The sequence below is a fragment of the Grampus griseus genome (genome assembly GCF_964374135.1).
Source record: "Grampus griseus genome assembly, chromosome: 11".
Lineage (NCBI taxonomy): Eukaryota > Metazoa > Chordata > Mammalia > Artiodactyla > Delphinidae > Grampus > Grampus griseus.
In genome coordinates, this window is record NC_139005.1 from 23,798,995 (window position 1) to 23,814,591 (window position 15,597).

The window sequence follows — 15,597 nt, forward strand, 5'->3', positions numbered from 1 at the left end:
CCTTCAGGCTGTGTTCACGCAGCCAACCCCAGTCCTCTCCCTGCATCCGACCGAAGCCCAAGCCTCAGCTCCCAGGCCCCACCCGCCCCTTTGGCTGAGCAGACAAGCCTCTCGGGCTGCTGAGCGCTGGTCGGCACTGATTCTGTGCGGGAATCTCTCCGCTTTGCCCTCTGCGCACCTGTTGCTGAGCTCTCCACCGTGGCTCCGAAGCTTCCCCCCCGCCACTCCCCCATCGCCACCAGTGAAAGGGCTTCCTAGTGTGTGGAAACCTTTCCTCCTTCACAGCTCCCTCCAACTGGTGCAGGTCCTGTCCCTATTCTTTTGTCTCTGTTTTTTCTTTTTTCTTTTGCCCTACCCAGGTACATGGGGACTTCCTTGCCTTTTGGGAGGTCTGAGGTCCTCTGCCAGCGTTCAGTAGGTGTTATATAGGGGTTGTCCCACATGTAGATGTATTTCTGATGTATTTATTTGTGGGGAAGAAGTTGATCTCCACGTCTTACTCCTCTGCCATCTTGAAGGTCCCCTTCGGTCTTTCATGGTTTTTTTTCTTCTTCTTCTTCTTTTTTTAACATCTTTATTGGAGTATGATTGCTTTACAATGGTGTGTTAGTTTCTGCTTTATAACAAAGTGAATCAGTTATACATATACATATGTTCCCATATCTCCTCCCTCTTGCATCTCCCTCCCTCCCACACTCCCTATCCCACCCATCCAGGTGGTCAAAAAGCACCGAGATGATCTCCCTGTGCTATGCAGCTGCTTCCCACTAGCTATTTTTTTTTTTTTTTACATCTTTACTGGAGTATAATTACTTTACAATGGTGTGTTAGTTTCTGCTTTATAACAAAGTGAATCAGTTATACATATACATATGTTCCCATATCTCTTCCCTCTTGCATCTCCCTCCTTCCCACCCTCCCTAGCCCACCCCTCTACGTGGTCAAAAGGCACCGAGCTGTTCTCCCTGTGCTATGTGGCTTCTTCCCACTAGCTATCTATTTTAATTTTGGCTGTGTGTATATGTCCATGCCACTCTCTCACTTTGTCACAGCTTACTGTTCCCCCTCCCTATATCCTCAAGTCCATTCTCTAGTAGTTCTGTGTCTTTATTCCTGTCTTACACCTAGGTTCTTCATGACATTTTTTTTCTTAAATTCCATATATATGTGTTAGCATACGGTATTGGTCTTTCTCTTTCTGACTTACTTCACTCTGTATGACAGACTCTAGTTCAATCCACCTCATTACAAATAGCTCAATTTCATTTCTTTTTATGGCTGAGTAATATTCCATTGTATATATGTGCCACATCTTCTTTATCTATTCATCCCATGATGGACACTTAGATTGTTTCCATCTCCTGGCCATTGTAAACAGAGCTGCCATGAAATTTTGCTACATGGCTCTTTTTGAATTATGGTTTTCTCAAGGTATATGCCCATTAGTGGGATTGCTGGGTCATATGGTAGTTCTATTTGTAGTTTTTTAAGGAACCTCCATACTGTTCTCCATAGTGGCTGTACCAATTCACATTCCCACCAGCAGTGCAAGAGGGTTCCATTTTCTCCACACCCTCTCCAGCATTTATTGTTTCTAGATTTTTTGATGATGGCCATTCTGACTGGTGTGAGATGATACCTCATTATAGTTTTGATTTGCATTTCTCTAATGATTAATGATGTTGAGCATTCTTTCATGTGTTTGTTGGCAGTCTGTATATCTTCTTTGGAGAAATGTCTATTTAGGTCTTCTGCCCATTTTTGGATTGGGTTGTTTGTTTTTTTGTTATTGAGCTGCATGAGCTGCTTGTAAATTTTGGAGATTAATCCTTTGTCAGTTGCTTCATTTGCAAATATTTTCTCCCATTCTGAGGGTTGTCTTTTGGTCTTGTTTATGGTTTCCTTTGCTGTGCAAAAGCTTTGAAGTTTCATGAGGTCCCATTTGTTTGTTTTTGTTTTTATTTCCATTTCTCTAGGAGGTGGGTCAAAAACGATCTTGCTGTGATTTATGTCATAGAGTGTTCTGCGTATGTTTTCCTCCAACAGTTTTATAGTGTCTGGCCTTATATTTAGGTCTTTAATCCATTTTGAGCTTATTTTAGGGTATGGTGTGACGGAGTGATCTAATCTCATATTTTTACATGTACCTGTCCAGTTTTCCCAGCACCACTTATTGAAGAGACTGTCCTTTCTCCACTGTATATTCTTGCCTCCTTTAACAAAGATAAGGTGATGATATGTGCGTGGGTTTATCTCTGGGCTTTCTATCCTGTTCCATTGATCTATATTTCTGTTTTTGTGCCAGTACCATACTGTCTTGATTACTGAGGCTTTGTAGTATAGTCTGAAGTCAGGGAGCCTGATTCCTCCAGCTCTGTTTTTCGTTCTCAAGATTGCTTTGGCTATTCGGAGTCTTTTGTGTTTCCATACATATTGTGCAATTTTTTGTTCTAGTTCTGTGAAAAATGCCAATGGTAGTTTGATAGGGATTGCATTGAATCTGTAGATTGCTTTGTGTAGTAGAGTCATTTTCATAATGTTGATTCTTCCAATCCAAGAACATGGTATATCTCTCCATCTATTTGTGTCATTTTTAATTTCTTTCATCAGTCTCTTATAATTTTCTGCATACAGGTCTTTTGTCTCCTTAGGTAGTTTTATTCCTAGATATTTTATTCTTTTTTTGCAGTGGTAAATGGGAGAGTTTTCTTGATTCCACTTTCAGATTTTTCATCATTAGTGTATAGGAATGCCAGAGATTTCTGTGCATTAATTTTGTATCCTGCTACTTTACCAAATTCGTTTATTAGCTCTAGTAGTTTTCTGGTAGCATCTTTAGGATTCTCTATATATAGTATCATGTCATCTGCAAACAGTGACAGCTTTACTTCTTCTTTTCTGATTTGGATTCCTTTTATTTCCTTTTCTTCTCTGATTGCTGTGGCTAAAACTTTCAAAACTATGTTGAATAACAGTGGTGAGAGTGGGCAACCTTGACTTGTTCCTGACCTTAGTGGAAATGGTTTCAGTTTTTCACCATTGAGGATGATGTTGGCTGTGGGTTTGATACATATGGCCTTTAATATGTTGCAGAAAGTTCCCTCTATGCCTACTTTCTGCAGGGTTTTTATCATAAATATGTGTTGAATTTTGTCGAAAACTTTCTCTGCATCTATTGAGATGATCATATGATTTTTCTCCTTCAATTTGTTAATATGGTGTATCACGTTGATTGATTTGTGTATATGGAAGAATCCTTGCATTCTTGGAATAAACCCCACTTGATCATGGTGTATGATCCTTTTAATGTGCTGTTGGATTCTGTTTGCTAGTATTTTGTTGAAGATTTTTGCATCTATGTTCATCAGTGATATTGGCCTGTAGTTTTCTTTCTTTGTGACATCCTTGTCTGGTTTTGGTATCCGGGTGATGGTGGCCTCGTAGAATGAGTTTGGGAGTGTTCCTCCCTCTGTTATATTTTGGAAGAGTTTGAGAAGGATAGGTGTTAGCTCTTCTCTAAATGTTTGATAGAATTTGCTTGTGAAGCCATCAGGTCCTGGGCTTTTGTTTGTTGGAAGATTTTTTATCAGAGTCTCAATTTCAGTGTTTGTGATTTTTCTGTTTATATTTTCCATTTCTTCCTGGCTCAGTCTCAGAAGGTTGTGCTTTTCTAAGAATTTGTCCATTTCTTCCAGGTTGTCCATTTTATTGGCATATAGTTGCTTGCAGTAATCTCTTATGGTCCTTTGTATTTTTGCAGTGTCACTTGTTACTTCTCCTTTTTCATTTCTAATTCTATTGATTTGTGTCTTCTCCCTTTTTTTCTTGATGAGTCTAGCTAATGTTTTATCAATTTTGTTTATCTTCTCAAAGAACCAGCTCTTAGTTTTATTGATCTTTGCTATCGTTTCCTTCATTTCTTTTCATTTATTTCTGATCTGATCTTTATGATTTCTTTCCTTCTGCTAACTTTGGGGTTTTTTCGTTCTTCTTTCTCTAATTGCTTTAGGTGCAAATTTAGGCTGTTTATTCGAGATGTTTCCTGTTTCTTAAGGTAGGATTGTATTGCTCTAAACTTCCCTCTTAGAACAGCTTTTGCTGCATCCCATAGGTTTTGGGTTGTCGTGTGTCCATTGTCATTTATTTCTAGGTATTTTTTGATTTCCTCTTTGATTTCTTCAGTGATCACTTCATTATTAAGTAGTGTATTGTTCAGCCTCCATGTGTTTGTATGTTTTACAGACCTTTTCCGGTAATTGATATCTAGTCTCATAGCGTTGTAGTGGGAAAAGATACTTGATACAATTTCAATTTTCTTAAATTTACCAAGGCTTGATTTGTGGTCCGAGGTATGATCTATCCTGGAGAATGTTCCATGGCTGTTAGTATTTGCCTTATGTATTGAGGTGCTCCTATGTTGGGTGCATACATATTTACAATTGTTATATCTTCTTCTTGGATCAATCCCTTGATCATTAGGTAGTGTCCTTCTTTGTCTCTTCTAATAGTCTTTATTTTAAAGTCTATTTGGTCTGATATGAGAATTGCTACTCCAGCTTTCTTTTGGTTTCCTTTTGCATGGATATCTTATTCCATCCCCTCAATTTCAGTCTGTATGTGTCTCTAGGTCTGAAGTGGGTCTCTTTTAGACAGCATATATATGGGGCTTGTTTTTGTATCCATTCAGCCAATCTGTGTCTTTTGGTGGGAGCATTTAATCCATTTACATTTAAGGTAATTATCAATAGGTATGTTCCTATTACCATTTTCTTAATTGTTTTGGGTGTGTTATTATAGGTCTTTTCTTTCTCTTGTGTTTGTTGCCTAGAGAAGATCCTTTAGCATTTGTCATAAAGCTGGTTTGGTGGTGCTGAATTCTCTCAGCTCTTGCTTGTCTGTACAGGTTTTAATTTCTTCATCAAATCTGAATGAGATCCTTGCTGGATAGAGTAATCTTGTTTGTCAGTTTTTCTCCTTCATCACTTTAAATATGTCCTCCCAGTCCCTTCTGGCTTGTAGAGTTTCTGCTGAAAGATCAGCTGTTAACCTTATAGGGATTCCCTTGTGTGTTATTTATTGTTTTTCCCTTGCTGCTTTTAATATGTTTTCTTTGTATTTAATTTTTGACAGTTTGATTAATACGTGTCTTGGCATGTTTCTCCTTGGATTTTTCCTGTATGCGAGTCTCTGTGCTTCCTGGACTTGATTAACTATTTCCTTTCCCATATTAGGGAAGTTTTCAACTATAATCTCTTCAAATATTTTCTCAGTCCCTTTCTTTTTCTCTTGTTCTTCTGGAACTTCTATAATTCGAATGTTGGTGTGTTTAATGTTGTCCCAGATGTCTCTGAGACTGTCCTCAGTTCTTTTCATTCTTTTTTCTTTATTCTGCTCTGCAGTAGTTATTTCCACTATTTTATCTTCCATGTCACTTATCCATTCTTCTGCCTCTGTTATTCTGCTATTGATCCCTTCTAGAGTATTTTTAATTTCATTTATTGTGTTGTTCATCATTGCTTGTTTCACCTTTAGTTCTTCTAGGTCCTTGTTAAATGTTTCTTCAATTTCTCTATTCCATTTCCAAGATTTTGGATCATCTTTACTATCATTATTCTGAATTCTTTTTCAGGTAGACTGCCTATTTCCTCTTCGTTTGTTAGGTCTGGTGGGTTTTTATCTTGCTCCTTCATCTGCTGTGTGTTTTTCTGTCTTCTCATTTTGCTTATCTTACTGTGTTTGGGGTCGCCTTTTGGCAGGCTGCAGGTTCATAGTTCACGTGTTTTTGCTGTCTGTCCCCAGTGGCTAAAGTTGGTTTATTGGGTTGTGTAGGCTTCCTGGTGGAGGGGACTAGTGCCTGTGTTCTGGTGGATGAGGCTGGACCTTGTCTTTCTGGTGGGCAGGTCCATGTCTGGTGGGGTGTTTTGGGGTGTCTGTGGACTTATTATGATTTTAGGCAGCCTCTCTGCTAATGGGTGGGCTTGTATTCCTGTCTTGCTAGTTGTTTGGCATAGGATGTCCAGCACTGTAGTTTACTGGTCATTGAGTGAAGCTGGGTGATGGTGTTGAGATGGAGATCTCTGGGAGATTTTCACCTTTTGATATTATGTGGAGCTGGGAGGTCTCTTGTGGACCAGTGTCCTGAAGTTGGCTCTCCCACCTTAGAGGCACAGGCACTGACTCCTGGCTGTAGCACCAAGAGCATTTCATCCACACGCCTCAGAATAAAAGGGCAAAAAAGTAGAAGAAAGATAGAAAGAAAGAAAAAAAGGAAGGAAGGAAGGAAGGAAGGAAGGAAGAAAGGAAGGAAGGAAGAAAGAAGGAAAGGGGATAAAATAAAATAAAGTAAGATAAAATAAAATAATATTATTAAAATAAAAAATAATTACTAAGGGCTTCCCTAGTGGCGCAGTGGGTGAGAGTCCGCCTGCCGATGCAGGGGACACATGTTTGTGCCCTGTTCCAGGAAGATCCCACATGCCGGGGAGCGGCTGGGCCCGTGAGCCATGGCCGCTGAGCCTTCACGTCCGGAGCCTGTGCTCCGCAACAGGAGAGGCCACAACAGTGAGAGGCCCGTGTACCAGAAAAAAAAAATTATTATTATTATTATTAAGAAAAAAAAATTTGTTTAAAGAGAAACAAAACAAAACAAACAAACAAAAAAAGATGGATAGAATCCTAGGACCAATGGTGAAAGCAAAGCTATACAGACAAAATCTCACACAGAAGCATCTACATACACACTCACAAAAAGAGGAAAAGGGGAAAAAAATCATAAATCTTGCTCTCAAAGTCCACCTCCTCAATTTGGGAGGATTCGTTGTCTATTCATGTATTCCACAGATGCAGGGTACATCAAGTTGATTGTGGAGCTTTAATCCACTGCTTCTGAGGCTGCTGGGAGAGATTTCCCTTTCTCTTCTTTGTTCACACAGCTCCCGGGGCTCAGCTTCGGATTTGGCCCCGCCTCTGCATGTAGGTCGCCTGAGGGCGTCTTTTCTTCGCTCAGATAGGACGGGGTTAAAGGAGCAGCTGCTTGGGGGGCTTTGGCTCACTCAGGCCGGGGGGATGGAGGGGTGCTGGTGCGGTGTGAGTCAGCGGTGGCAGAGGCTGGCGTGATGTTGCACCAGCCTGAGGTGCACCATGCATTCTCCCGGGGAAGTTGCGCTTGGATCCCGGGACCCTGGCAGTGGCGGGCTGCACAGGCTCCCAGGAGGGAGGTGTGGATAGTGACCTCTGCTCGCACACAGGCTTCTTGGTGGTGGCAGCAGCAGCCTTAGCGTCTCATGCCCGTCTCTGTGGTCCGCGCTTTTAGCCGCCGATCGCGCCCGTCTCTGGAGCTCCCTTAAGCAGCGCTCTTAATCCCCTCTCATGGTGCACCAGGAAACAAAGAGGGAAGAAAAATTCTCTTGCCTCTTCTCTTGCCTCTTTTCCCTGGACTCCCTCCCGGCTACCCGTGGTGCACTACGCCCTTCAGGCTGTGTTCACGCTGCCAACCCCATTCCTCTCCCTGTGCTCCAGCTGAAGCCCGAGCCTCAGCTCCCAGCACCCCCCCCTCCGCCCCGGCGGGTGAGCAGAAAAGCCTTTCGGGCTGGTGAGTGCCGGTCGGCACTGATCCTCTGTGCGGGGATCTCTCCGCTTTGCCCTCCGCACTCCTGTTGCTGTGTTCTCCTCCGCAGCTCTGAAGCTCCCTGCCTCCGACACCCGCAGTCTCCGCCCGCGAAGGGGCTTCCTAGTGTGTGGAAACCTTTCCTCCTTCATATCTCCCTCCCACTGGTGCAGGTTCCGTCCCTATTCTTTTGTCTCTGTTTTTTCTTTTTTCTTTTGCCCTACCCAGGTACGTGGGGAGTTTCTTGCCTTTTGGGAGGTCTGAGGTCTTCTGCCAGCGTTCAGTAGATGTTCTGTAGGAGTTGTTCCACGTGTAGATGTATTTCTGGTGTATCTGTGGGGAGGAAGGTGATCTCCGCGTCTTACTTTTCCGCCCTCGTGTTTTTAATTAAGCATTTTATATTATTCTGTTTTTCTCTCATTTCCTATCATAGAAATCATACTTTCCTTTTTTACTTTTTTAAGGATTGCCCTAGAGTTTGGAAGATACATTTACAACTGATCCAAGTTCACTTTCAAATAACACTATACCACTTCACAGGTAACATAAGTACCTTGTAATAACAAAATATTCCCTTTTAATAACAAAATATTCTGAAAATATAACAAAATTTCCCTCCCTTCCAAATCTTGTATCATTTCTTTCATTCATCTACATGTATACATAGATATACATAGTTAATGCAAGCACATATAATCAAGTATATTGTTACTATTATTTTGAATAATCTTTTAGATCAATTAAGAATATGAAAAATAAAAGATTTTATTTTACTTTCAATTATTCATTCACTGGTACTCTTCCTTTCCCTACAAAGATCCAAATTTCTGACCTGTGTTATTTTCTTTCTCTCTGTAGAACTTCTTTCAACATTTTTGCAAGGCAGTTCTAATGGCAACAAATTCCCTCAAATTTAATTTGTCTGAGAAAGTCTTTATTTCTCCTTCACTTTTGAAGGGTAATTTTACATGGTACAGAATTCTAGGTTGTTGGTCTTTTTTCTCTCTCAACACTAAATATTTCACTTCACGCTTCTCTTGTTTGCACATTTTCTGAGGAGAAGTTCAGTGTAATTCTGATTTTTGTTTCTCTATGGGTAAGGTGTTTTTTTTACTCTGACTTCTTTCATGATTTTTTTCTTTATCTTTGATTTTCTGAAGTTTGAATATGAAATGCCTAGGTGTATATTTGTAGATTGGTGTGGGTTTTGGGGTTGGGTTTTGTAGTTTTTGTTTTTTATTTTTGTGTTTTTCATTTATCCCTCTTGTTTTTCTGAGATTTCTGGATCTGTGGTTTGGTGTCTAAAATGAATTTGGTAAAGTCTCAATGATTATTGCTTCAAATATTGCTCTGTTTCTTTCTCTCTTTCTTTTTCTTCTGGTATTCTTATTATGCATATATCTTTTGTAGTTGTCCCACAAGCTTTTGATATTCTGTTCATTTTTTTCTGTCTTTTTTCTCTTTGTTTTTCAACTTTGGAAGTTTCTATTGTCATACCCTCAAGTTCAGAGATTCTTTCCTCAGTGATGCCCAGTCTATGAATGAGCCCAAAAGGCATTCTTCATTTCTGCTACAATGTTTTTGATCTCTAGCATTTACTCTTTATTCATTCTTAGAATTTACATCTCTCTGCTTATATTATCCATCTGTTCTTGCATATTGTCCACTTTTTCCACTAAAATCCATAGCATCTTAATTACAGTTTTTAAGAAATTCTTGGTCTGATAATTTCAACATTCCTGCCATGTCTGACTCCGATTTTGATACTTGTTCAGTGTCTTCAAAATGTGATTTTTGCCTTTAGTATACATTGTAATTTTGTTGTTGTTGAAAGCTGACATGAGTGCTGGGTAAAAGTAACTACAATAAATAGGCATTTAGTAATGTAATGGTTAGGTGTGAAGAAGGGAAGCATTGTATAGTCCTAGGATTATGTCTCAGTCTTTTGGTGAGCCTATGCCCCTGGGCTGTGAACTTCAAATGTCCTTCTTGGTTTTCCCCCCTTAGATGGAATGAGATGGCAGAGAGGGCTGGAGTCAGGTGTTTCCCTTTCTGCAGTTATGCTGGGCTCTGATAAAACTCCAACAGGTTAGGATCTAGTAAAATAGTTTTTCTTGACGGCAAGCCTTGTTAAGAAGAACAGAATGTTCTGGCTTATTTCAAATGGCTCCTTTTCTCCTTCTCCTGATGGAAGTACCTGGGGATTTTTCACTGTGAGGACCTTGTAGAAGACCTGGAAGTAAAACTCAAAAAAGTGTGCCCCACTCCAGCCCCATTACTCTGTCCCCCTGGAGTTTGTAACTCTCAAATTTGTCCACACTGAGGCTCCAGTGATTCATCTATTATAGTTCAGGGTTTTTTTTTTCCTGTGACACTGATAACTTGAAGGTTTCTGCTATGGGTTTCTGCTCCTGTCGTGATTTTCTGCATCCACTTGTCTGTTTCTCCAGTTTTGGTGGCAGCAGTTTGTCCTGTGACTTCATTTCTCTGACAAATCTAAAAAGAATTATTTACTTTTCACTTTGTTTAGCTTTTTACTTGTTGGGATGGCACGATGACTCAGCATTTTTTAAATTAAAACTGTTTTAATATAATTTAAATAAATACATAGATGTGAACATATGATACCTTAATTTTTATTTTAGTCTTTCTTTTTCTTTTTCTATCTTTGCCTGGTACTCCTCCCTCTCACTTCCCTCACCTACATTAGTGCCTCTCCTTCACCAACCAAGGTAACATGTTAATAACCTAGTATGTATCCTTCCATATTTTTCTCCAAGCTTTTGTAGACCTATACATCTATGTATACACATACATATTCAGGTATTTCACATTGATTAATATGAACAAGATCATATTATACATGTTTTTCACCATGTCACTTTCTTCATAAACTAAACCTCTTGGAAAGTAGTGCAATTCAACTGGCATAGCTTTAAGTTATTCTTTTTAATGTCTGCGTAATAGTCAATAGAGAGGATATTCTTTTAGTTCATTCAGCTGTAACCGTATTGCATTCTCACAATAGAGTTCTCAAAAGAATTCTCAAAAGACTCTGGATGTTATGACCCAGGGTTTGAGAAAGCACTTGAATACACTACATTTGGAATCAGAATATATGAGTTTAGTCTTCACCTGTTACACTTTCACAATTGGCAATAAAGAAGCCATATAACTTTAAAGACCTGTATATCTCCATAAGGAAAAAGAAGACAAGAAAAAATTCTGTAAAAATCCATATCTAGCTGCCTCATAAAACAGCCAGATAATAAGAAGCAATTTTTCTTATACAAAAGAAGCTCAGTAGGGTAGGAAACAACACTCTGCTGCTGCTGTTCCTACAGTCTAAGTTAATAAGATGGGCAGAATTCTAAGACGGCCCCAAGACCACGTGCTCGAGTTTAGATGCTCTGGATAATCCATTTCCCCTGAGGGGGCGGAACTGTGCCTATGGTGGTTACCACTCCTGTGATTATGTTATATGAAGAAAGTGAAGGTACCAAATCAGTTGATTTTGAGTTAATCCTAGGTGGCCCTCATATAATTCGGTTGCAGCCCTTAAAAAGGGTCAGAGATTTGAAGAGAGAAAGAAGTATTTTCTTCTGCTGACTTTAAAAAAGCAAACAACCATGCTGTGGGAGTACACATGGTTAGCACCCACCGGAGGATGGCCTGTAGGAGCTAGAAGCAAACTCTGGCCAACAGTCAATAAGAGTATGAAGCCCTGAGTCCTATAGCTGCAAGGAACTAAATCCTGCTAACAAACAAGAAAGAGCGCAGAAGAGGACCCCAAGCCACAGGTGAGATCAGAGCCTGGGCTGACTTTATGATTTTAGCCTTGTGAAACCCTGAGGAAAGGACCCATTATGCCATATCTGATGACTGACCTATAGAACTTGATAATAATAACTAGGTATTGTTTTAAAACACTAAGGTTATAGTAATTGGTTGTGCAACAACAGAAAACTAATTCAGTGACCTTAGACAAGACATAAAATCTAGTCTTCATCACTATCAAGTAAGATAGTGGGCCCAAAGGACGAGCTTTTGAGTTCTAGAACATTATATTTTTATGATTCTCCTCTCAGTCAACAGAAACAGGGTTTGTTTCAGCAGCACTGGGCAATGACAACACTCCTTGGGAACACTGAGTGTATTCACAATCTCCAAATTTAAGGTGTCATTAGAATGATCTGACATTTTATTTTAGATATGGCATATTTAAAAGTATTTTGCATATTAACTGAAAAACTTCTAGGCAGATTGACAGAGAAACATTTATTTTACAGAGTTGAATAAAAGGGTAAGTCACTGAGCAATAGTGAGGGAGAGAAGACTTTCAAAGTAGAGGTCAGTAATTATAATAATCTATTTCTCAATATTGACCATGAGTAACCATGGTTTTAAGATACAACCCAACCCTGGAGACTATTCTCTAATCAAATTGGCATGGAGCTGAATTTGTCTCGACAAGAGTCACATGTACACCATGTGTGAGGATGAAGAACCACCTTACCCGTTTGACAGGATCAGAGCGCTTTGCAGTTTTATCAGCATTTGTGCCTATTGAAGAGTTTATTTTGCAAAACGATAAAATCTTCAGCATGTCTTCTGCCCATCCCTTCAAAAGTGGATGAGAATTTTAAGATTTCTAGTAAAATACTCACTTGAAATTGTTTTGAATCATTTATCACTCTTTCAAGAAAAAACCAAAAAGTAAATACATAGAATGCCAACCCAAACTGCCTGATTTGGTTTCCTAAGGCTGTGATAATAAATTACTGGGTGGCTTAAGCAACAGGATTTTATACATTCACAGCTCTGGAGGTTAGAAGTCTGATCTCAAGGTTAAAGCCATGCTCCTCAACCTTTGGAGGCTCTAGACGAGAATCCTTCCTTCTCTACCAGCTTCTGGCAGCTCGTCTGCACCTCTTGGCTTTCCTGGGGGTTTTTTTGTCTGTTTTTCTTTTTCTTTTTTGCTACTTTGCTCCAATTTCTGCCTTGTCTTCAAATCACTTTAACCAATATGTACATGTCTCAAATTGCCCTTTGCCTTTCTCTTACCAAAGGCAATTGCCATTAGATTTAAGGCCCACCTGGATAATCCAGGAAGATCTCCTCTGAAGATCTTTAACTTCATTGCATATAAAGAGACTCTTTCATCCAAATCAAGTAACATTCATAGGTTCCAGGGATTTGCACCAGGACGTATCTTTTGGGAGCCACCATTCAACCCACTATGTAATAGGGAAGAAACTTTGTATTCTATTACAAGTTAATCACTAAAGGGATGTTGTCTATAAGCATAAATTATACATAACGGTCCATCTCTGGGAACCCTGCCTCCAGATAATGAGCATTAAGCTAAAATAACTTTGTCTGGCTCACAGAAAACATCCTGACCAGGCCCACCTTTGAATGACTGCAGGAAGAATGAAATTAACAACATCTCCTCTGGAGGCTGACTGGAACCAGGAAATGACTGACTTTACTCCCTCCCCTTTTAGTATAAGAGAGGCCTGCATTCTAACTCAGGCAAGATGGTTATTTGGGACACAAGTCCACCATCTTCTTGGTCTGCCAGCTTTCCAAATAAAGTCACTGTTCCTTTCCCCACCAACTCCTCTCTCGATTTATTGGCCTGTCTCGGGGTGAGCAGTATGAGCTTGGACTCGGTAACAACTACACTGCCTCTTTTTGCTATTATACGTTTATGGGTTGATTTGTGCCTTTCTCCACATCCCCCCTCCCCAAATTCATATGCTGAAGTCCTAACCCTCAGTACCTCAGAATGTGACCTTATATGGAAATAGGACTATTGCAAATGTCATAAATTCAGATGAGGCCACTAGGGTGAGCCCTAATCTGATATGACTAATGATTAGGGTTATACTTCTTGAAGGTAAGAAAAGCCAAAAAAAAAAAAAAAAAAAAAATGCCAGCAAACCACTAGAAGCTAGGTAGGAGGCATGAAACTGATTCTCCCTCACAGCCTTCAGAGGAAGAATCCTGCCAACACTTTGGTCTTGGACTTCTGGCCTCCAGAACTGTGAGATAATAAATTTCTGTTTAAGCCACCCAGTCTGTGTACTTTGATAAGGCAGTCCCAGCAAATGAATACACTATCCATACATAAATATTACTTTAAATGGTGAAAATAAAATTATGGTTTTGTAGCCTATAATAATGTTGCATTTTATTTATCAACACTCCACTGAAAATATGTTTTCTATTTTATAAATAGTGTTGTAATAAACATGAACTTTGTCCATATTACATTTCTCTTTTGTGGATTACTTTCTTTGGATATATTCTAAGAAATGAGAATCCTATATCAAAATATTCAGAACGGGCTTCCCTGGTGGCGCAGTGGTTGAGAGTCCGCCTGCCGATGCGGGGGGCGTGGGTTCGTGCCCCGGTCCGGGAGGATCCCACGTGCCGTGGAGCGGCTGGGCCCATGAGCCATGGCCACTGGGCCTGCGCATCCGGAGCCTGTGCTCCGCAATGGAAGGGGCCACAGCGGTGAGAGGCCTGCGTACCACAAAAAAAACCCCAAAAGATTCAGAACAATAAAAAATTTTTGAGTGATTCAACATTTTAAGCCTTGGAAACTTGTTGCAACAAGAGTTGTAACAATTTACCTTTTCCGCTATGTGATGAGTGATTTCAACACTCATCACATAGCAGTGATTTCAATCTCACCACCATTTGACAGTATCATTTCAGTACACGTTGTTTGGGGAACACATTCAGACTTATTCTTGAGTGGGAGGAGCGATAACGAAGAGTATATTTATGTGGTCCTAACTTTTTCTGTCTCTCTTGCTTTCAGGTAAAATCACCAGAGGAAATTAGCCACCGTAACTTTAGGCTACACTTTGCTTAATACATTCAATTGAAGAGAGTCCAATAAAAGAGAATTCAAGATGGGTGTGAATTTTTTCTAATGCAAAAACTGGCTCGTATTAACTCCAACTTGCATGAATTAAATTTTATTTCTTTGTATGTCGATTGTTGTAATGAGGAGAATGAAGACAACTTATAGGGCAATGTTCCTTTTTTAGCTTTTCTTAACATAGCATGTTTATTTGGGAATTTACCTTCCACCTTGTCCAAGAAATGAGGTTGGGCGTTGGCCGTTTTCAGCACGTCCTGGCTGAGGACTGTGACAGCTCCACTCACGTGCCTCTCTGTCCCTCTACAAGTCTTCCCTGACGACGGTCCAGTTTTACCGTTTAAAATGTAACAGTGACCAAAGCAAATCCCCCCAAAGCTAAGCTACCAGGCTTATAAACAAAACGTTTTTGTTGTTGTTTGTTTGCCTGCTTTTTGTTTGTTTTTTAATCTGATGAGAAGCTCTGATGAGCAAAGCTGGCCGGCTGCACTCTTGCAGCCGCATCTCTGATCCTTTCTAGTTTCCTATCCACCTACCCACTCCCACCTGACGCAGACAGAGCCTGATTTCTGCCCTCCACACCCTGGACATGAGTTAACCGCGCCTCCGGCCCCTCCTGGATTTTTAAAAGGACACTGCCCTGGTCGGTCATTGCCAGGCGCCTCCGCAGTCTGGAGCAGACACCAGAGCATCCCTCCCACTGGGCGTACAGTACGGACGAGCTGAGTAAACTCGGATTTTTGGCTGCCTTTTCTGCTAGGGTGGGTGGGGAAAGATGTGTCCTCCAAGCGTTCACGGTAGAACCTCTGACCCTCTGTCTCCCCCTGCCCCCCAACTCTCTCTCTCTCTCTCTCTCTTTCTCTCAAGGTGTAGGAGCTCTCCTTTTCCAGACCAGAGAGGGGCGCCTTTCCTGTTCCCTTACCCCTCACCCACCGATTTTTTTTTTAATGGGGGAAAAAATCCTAGCCGCGAGTAATAGCGAGTGGATCTGCTCCGAGCTGAATGAATGGAAGCTGCGGGGCAGGCCTGCGCGGACGGCCACCCTGCCCACGATGCGGTCACCTCGCGGCCTGTAGGGCCCTCGCCAGCCCCTCGC

The 15,597-nt window shown here is 40.7% G+C and overlaps 1 protein-coding gene across 1 annotated transcript in view; it reads left to right on the forward strand.

The window, feature by feature from the left end:
* The first annotated feature begins 15,178 nt into the window (after window positions 1-15,178).
* Window positions 15,179-15,597, forward strand: part of FAR2 (fatty acyl-CoA reductase 2) — a 137,985-nt gene continuing 137,566 nt past the window's right edge. The window contains exon 1 of the mRNA XM_082666331.1: window positions 15,179-15,262. The gene's annotated coding sequence lies outside the window, so the exon portion shown is untranslated. The remainder of the gene's footprint in view (window positions 15,263-15,597) is intronic.